The sequence below is a fragment of the Ammospiza caudacuta genome, chromosome 1, assembly GCF_027887145.1.
Source record: "Ammospiza caudacuta isolate bAmmCau1 chromosome 1, bAmmCau1.pri, whole genome shotgun sequence".
Classification (NCBI taxonomy): domain Eukaryota; kingdom Metazoa; phylum Chordata; class Aves; order Passeriformes; family Passerellidae; genus Ammospiza; species Ammospiza caudacuta.
In genome coordinates this window covers 95,296,923-95,302,922 of record NC_080593.1, presented here as the reverse complement: position 1 = coordinate 95,302,922, position 6,000 = coordinate 95,296,923, and positions in this window count along the sequence as shown.

The window sequence follows — 6,000 nt, the reverse complement described above, 5'->3', positions numbered from 1 at the left end:
GGGTGAGAATGTGGAAGTTGGGACTTGTAGAGTGAACCTAATCAAACAGCCAGGCCTGATATGTTCTATAATTTTTTCTCAACCAACATCTTCTAATCTTTTTATTTTACTAGCACAGCATATAACTTAAATCAGGAACTGAAGCATGTTGAAACTTCTTCACTGGTGTATTGTATCTGCTTCTCATGTTTTCAAGTTTTAGCCATTATATCTGACTTTGAAAGTGTATGATTTCTGATAAATAGGTCAAAAAAGCTAGTAAAAAAAAAAAAAAAGAAAAAAATTTCACTTCACATGTATATTGCTCAAGTTCCAATTGAGTGTAGGAAAAAAAACATTTCACCTTTAAAACACAAATCTCTGAAATTCTCTTTCTTTTGGCTGAGAAAAATGCTTCTTTCCCTATAACTTTGCTGGTCCATGGCCTGGTCAGCATCCATTTTGCTCATAAAGGATTGTTTAGAGGATTTAATGATAACCCTTCTCGGGGGAGAGAATGTGCATTTCTTTATATTACAGAGGATGGTTGCAGCTGTGCTCCCAAACTTCAGAACTTTTGAATTGCTTACAGGGAACTTGAACTACTTACTGTGAGACTGGCTTTTAAAACTCAGCAGTTTTACCCAGCTTCAGTTTTCCTTTGATCTGCTGAATGCCCAACCTGCATTATTTTTAAATGTTCGTCAACAAACTTTCAAATTCCAGTCCAATTAATTTCTAGCCTCACTTTGGCAGAGTTTCTGCATCTGTCTCACTATGAATGAAAGACTAATTTTTGAGACTAAGACTGCAAAGAACTATCATGACAATCTTTTTTTACTTACTGCATAGGATTCAGCCTCAATCATTAGTTCCAGCACTTAAGTTAAAAAATGCTCTATACATCTTTTTAGAAGTGTGGCTTCAATGGATAAAGTTTTCATACAATGGCAATATTTCTCCACAGTTTCAATTAAACTAACTTTGAATTAACAAATATTATAATGGTAAAGCCATTATAATATTTATCAAGCTAGCAAAGAAGTCTATTCTAATTCAAATTTCTGAAAGTGATGTAAGTTGCAAAAAGGTCCAGCTTAACAGCCATTATTAAATTGCTCAGAAGATGATGCCTGTCTACTGAGAAATGGGAATCTGGATGAACAGTGTAAGACTGAAACAGTAACTGGAGATGTTGACAAAACAAGACTTGGATTTGTACATGTAACACATTTTATTTAAGAGCAGTGGATTAGCATATTCTGGAAAGTAACAAACTTTTCTTCATTCTCCCACCGGTACCATAAATGTGAAGTATACATTTTCACTGGACTGCAACAACCTGGTCATTCAGCAGTCTTGTGCATGGCATGCAAAGCTTTAAAACTTCCTGCTCTGGGACCAGATAGGAACATTTCAAAGTGCAGACTGCCCATGAGGCAGTGCAACCTCCTTCAGTCTCTCTGCTTGCCAGCAATAGCTTTATCAGGCAGTTCCTTCTCATCTCACCCCATCATGTCGGAAACTAAACATCACTTCTGATCAAAGTTAGGAAGGAAAGAGGGATTGTCAGCAAACACAAACACAAGTCATGTTAGATAACTGCATAACAGAAAGGATGAGAATTTTATATTATCTATGGTAAATAAGTACCCAAACCTAATCTCACCAGTGGGTAGTACTTATCCAAGTTGTTCTTTCTCATTATAGAATTACCAGCTCTTGCGGCTGGCTGAAGTCATTAGGAGCCACTCCAGACCATGTGTGAATATACAAACCTACACTGATTAGAGGCTATCCCACAGCATCTGCTGCTGCTTTCTAGTTGTTAGAATATTCCAAGTCCAAATATTCTAACAAGAACAAGTATTGCCAGTCTAACACCTAAACACATGAAAGTGATTTTACATGGTTACAGCAGTGGATGACTTTTACTTGCATTCTGATTTCTGAATCAGCTGCAAAGGAAATAATGACCTTGTGAGGCTGCAGTCAAGTGACACAAACCATTGATGACTTTCAGGAAAAAAAAACCACTAGTATCTGAAAGGTCACAATAGAGGACGGAGACTTTGAAACTTGAACAAGAATTATAAATTATTTCTATTTCCTCTTGAGCACAGCAACCCCACAAACCCTGCCTTAATGATGTCATCACTGGACTACTTCTCTGGCAGAGGAATTCTGTTTGGTGAGAAGAAACATTTTTGCCCATAGTAAATATTACATTTTGAAGCATAAGTTTGTAGCTGTCAGGAAAATAAGATTAGAGGGAATTGAAAATCTGCAGATGTTTCTGGTAACATTATGCAGATCCAATGGCTGTACTGTGTAAAATTTACTTTAAAAAACATACCACAGTCCCCAAGATATGCTTATCCTCAAAAGTAGAGTGCATCACTCAAAAGGCATGTAGTACAAGAATTAAGATCCAGAAATGAATGTGAGATCTATCAGTAATTCTACTTGCTAAAAAAAAGTTTAAATCTGAACCCCTTGACAACCAAGATTTCATTATCTGTGGTAGTGGTGTTAGTGCTTTTTACCAGATCTTATAAAATTCTCCATAGATTTATGCAAATATGTGCAAATAGTGAAGGGTTGTGAGAACACCGTTATAGAAAATAAGACCAATATGGGTCACTCATTATTAAGATAATATTAACCAGATGAAAATATTTAGTTGTTATGCTTTGAAACACAGGAGAAAAAAATAAGGGCTGTTTCCTTGTGAAAGATCACCTTGTGATTTTCTCCCAGGCCCTTTTCCTCATCAGTCCTAATTCCCAGAGGTATGTGTTCTACAAGCTTGGGGATAGTCAGAAAAATCCTCAGTGAAAGTTCCTACACAGGGGCTCAAAAGCATGAAAAGTCTATTACACATATAAACATTAGAAGAAGATATATACATGCATATACACATTTATACACACAAACATGTGAAAGCAAATATTACCAGTTATCTCCAGAATCACACTTTCCCTCCACTGTGCTATGTTGCCATTGCATGCCAACATCTATTAACACAGAATAACAAAGAAAGTTTTTAGTGAGATTGCTGAAGCTCTGGTTGGAACAGAGTCCACTTCCTCCAGTGCAGGAGGCTCTTCCAACACACAACAAAATAAAGGAATGTATGGAGGAAGGGGTATTGCCTTGGGACAAGAAATGCAGCTCCACTGGAGCCCATGAAATCGTCGGATGCATGGTCAACCATGAAATGTGATAGTAGTGAAGAAGTCAGGCTGATGGAATTGGAGCCGGTGTAATGTTTCTGTGCTGGATGCTTCATCCTGCAAAAATAATTTGTTCTACTGGAAGATAGATTTGGAATTTAAACCAATGTTATCAGAGAATGAAATTGCATTGCCAGTCAGGGATTTTTTTATTAGTTTGTCCTTCTGCAGGATATTTTGGCTTTCATTTTGCATCCTGTGGGTTATTAGGCAAGTGAGAGATAGGAGCAAGTTGAATTGGGAGAAGGAATAACCACTGAGTGAGCAGATGACTACTGTCCTTTGAGTATCTGATCCTGTGGGAGAGATTGTCCTACCAGGCAAAGCTGATTGGATTTGTCTTTTGGCTGAGATATAAAACCATGTTTCTACCCACCTCTCCCCAGTAACAGCCATAGTTCTTTATCAAGCAGGTTATAGAAGCAGCTTAAGGATTTGTAACATGGCTTCACAGAGAACGTGAGTGAAGGAACTGTCCAGAGACTGCTGGTACAGAATGACTGATTCCTGCTCTCTGGGAATTCCTGCAATGGGAAGTTAGAGAGGGATCTGGTAGGACCCACGTGGCTATGGGCACATGCTCTCTAGCAGAATTGTCCCACTGCATAAATTTGGATGCCTGATGAAACCACAACTCTACACCATTTGCTTCTGGTGCTTCTGCAAAGCTGAAACAAGGATGAACCAAACATAGCTGGTGCTTCAGGCTTTTTAACATGGGAGTCTGCTTGAACTCATTCAGCCTGCTGTGAACTCATTCAGGAATCTAGCACCAGGCTTCTAGGGAGTACCCAAAAAAGAGAGATTTCATTTCCAAAAAAGATATTCCTTTGGATTTACAGTAGTCATACCTCTTTTTATCAGACATACTATCTGCTCCAGAGACTGTATATGTATAGTGTGCACACTGTGATCTTTCCATTTTCCCTAAGTCACCCCCTTGGTTTGATAAACCAGTATTTCTGCAGCACTATTCTACCTGGAAGCACAGATCCTGGGCATCTCCTGATGGGTATTGTGTCATTGCAAGCACCTCTTCCTCCTCAGTTTAAGAAGCTGAGGTGAGTCAGGTAACAAAATACCACTCAAAGGCTGTGGCTTTATTGTTGTTTTCTCTGAATAATCGAATAATAAAAAAAATTTTCCTCCTATTTCCCCACCTTAGAAGTGTGGCTGAGTGACCACTTGCATGTCTGACAGTCTGGTCAGGTAACTTGTAAAATAATATGTACAGCAATGGTGTAAGAAAAATTGCCCATGACAGCCACCCAGTCAAGACAGAATTTTCCAAATCTTTTTCATTACTAACCTCTGGATACTCTGACCTTGCAGGATGCAGCAATAGAATTAAACTGTGCAGAATGCCAAAATACCTGCTAATTAACTTCCTCCAATATCAGTCTGCGAACAGGATATGGTTTCACATAATTAGGCATGTAAGATCTTTAAAACTTCCTAAATTGTTTTATTTTCTAACTGTGTTAGCTGAATGATTTTTGAAGCCTTTGGATTTGTACATTGTTAGAGTTGATGCTAGTGAAGAGGTGCTCTGTGGCTTGCCTTCTGTGGGCAAGAGGAATCTATCGTTAAGATTACATTCTTAGCTCAGTTTAAAAGCAGGTTTGCTGAGCTTTAGAGAGCAACTGCACAAAATAATCCTATGTAGTAGAAATTTAAATCAAGAGACTGAGCATATTTCTTTCAATTCAGAGAATGCAGGTGGATCTGTATAAAAGTACAGACAAAACCCTCACTTTTCATACTAAATTAAGAAAGGAGTACAGCAATAATCCCTCTCTGCAGCTTACTGAACCATCTGCCTATTTATGATACTGCTGATTCTGCCTAGATCTGTTCCCTAATTTCACAGAAATCAAGGAGAATCTTGGTGGTTTTTATAGACCATTACACAGGTTGGACTTCTATCTTTGCTGGGGGAATTGTTCAATTCAAGTCAGCTGCACTGTGACTACACAGCTGCAGTAATTTCCCTTTCCAGAGAGAGAAACTGCTGAAATGCAGCCTCCCTTTGACAGGACACCATATAATCTTGTCTGAATCACTCATTAATGCCTCTGAGAATAGTGACCACTAAAAACATACAAAGTAACTTTTGCCAAGTGAGATGCTCCTGGTTCTATCCCCTTTCCTCTGGGTTTCTGATTTGGTTTTCATTGTCCCTTGTAGTTTCATTGAAGGTGCATTGGTTGAGCTGCACCACTGAAGTGTTGAAACTGGACAATAACCATTATATTTGGGTTCTTCATTATACCACTTACAAAAGAATGCTGCCTGTCCCTGCTCTCACATACCACATATGATGGCAATGAAAGGATGTGTGCAATTGCTAAGTACACTACAGGAGGGAGCTGGATGTAGTAACCAGCCCTTGTCTCGTTTTGTTTCCTTATTAGATGTGATTGGTGGACATAGAGAATTAAAACAGTCTTTCCATAATTCTATAAAACCCCCTATCAGCCACCTCAACAGAAGAAAATAATAATGTTTCACTAGAAGCTAGTGAGAATGAATGATGAAGCTCTCAGCAGAAAATACAAGAGTAGATTTGTGCATAACTGGAAATCTGTGCAAGTGTAACACAACTGATATTTCAGTGAGCAGCAGAGCAGAAAGCAAGAACAGTGTGTGCTATTCCTAACAGTAATACAACAAGAAGACAAAAAAACTTCAATGTTAAACATTTCTGTTTTGGAAACCAGAGAAAAGAGCCATAACCTTGAAAAAGGCCTTGTATTTTTCTTATGCAACATTTTTGCACTGACTG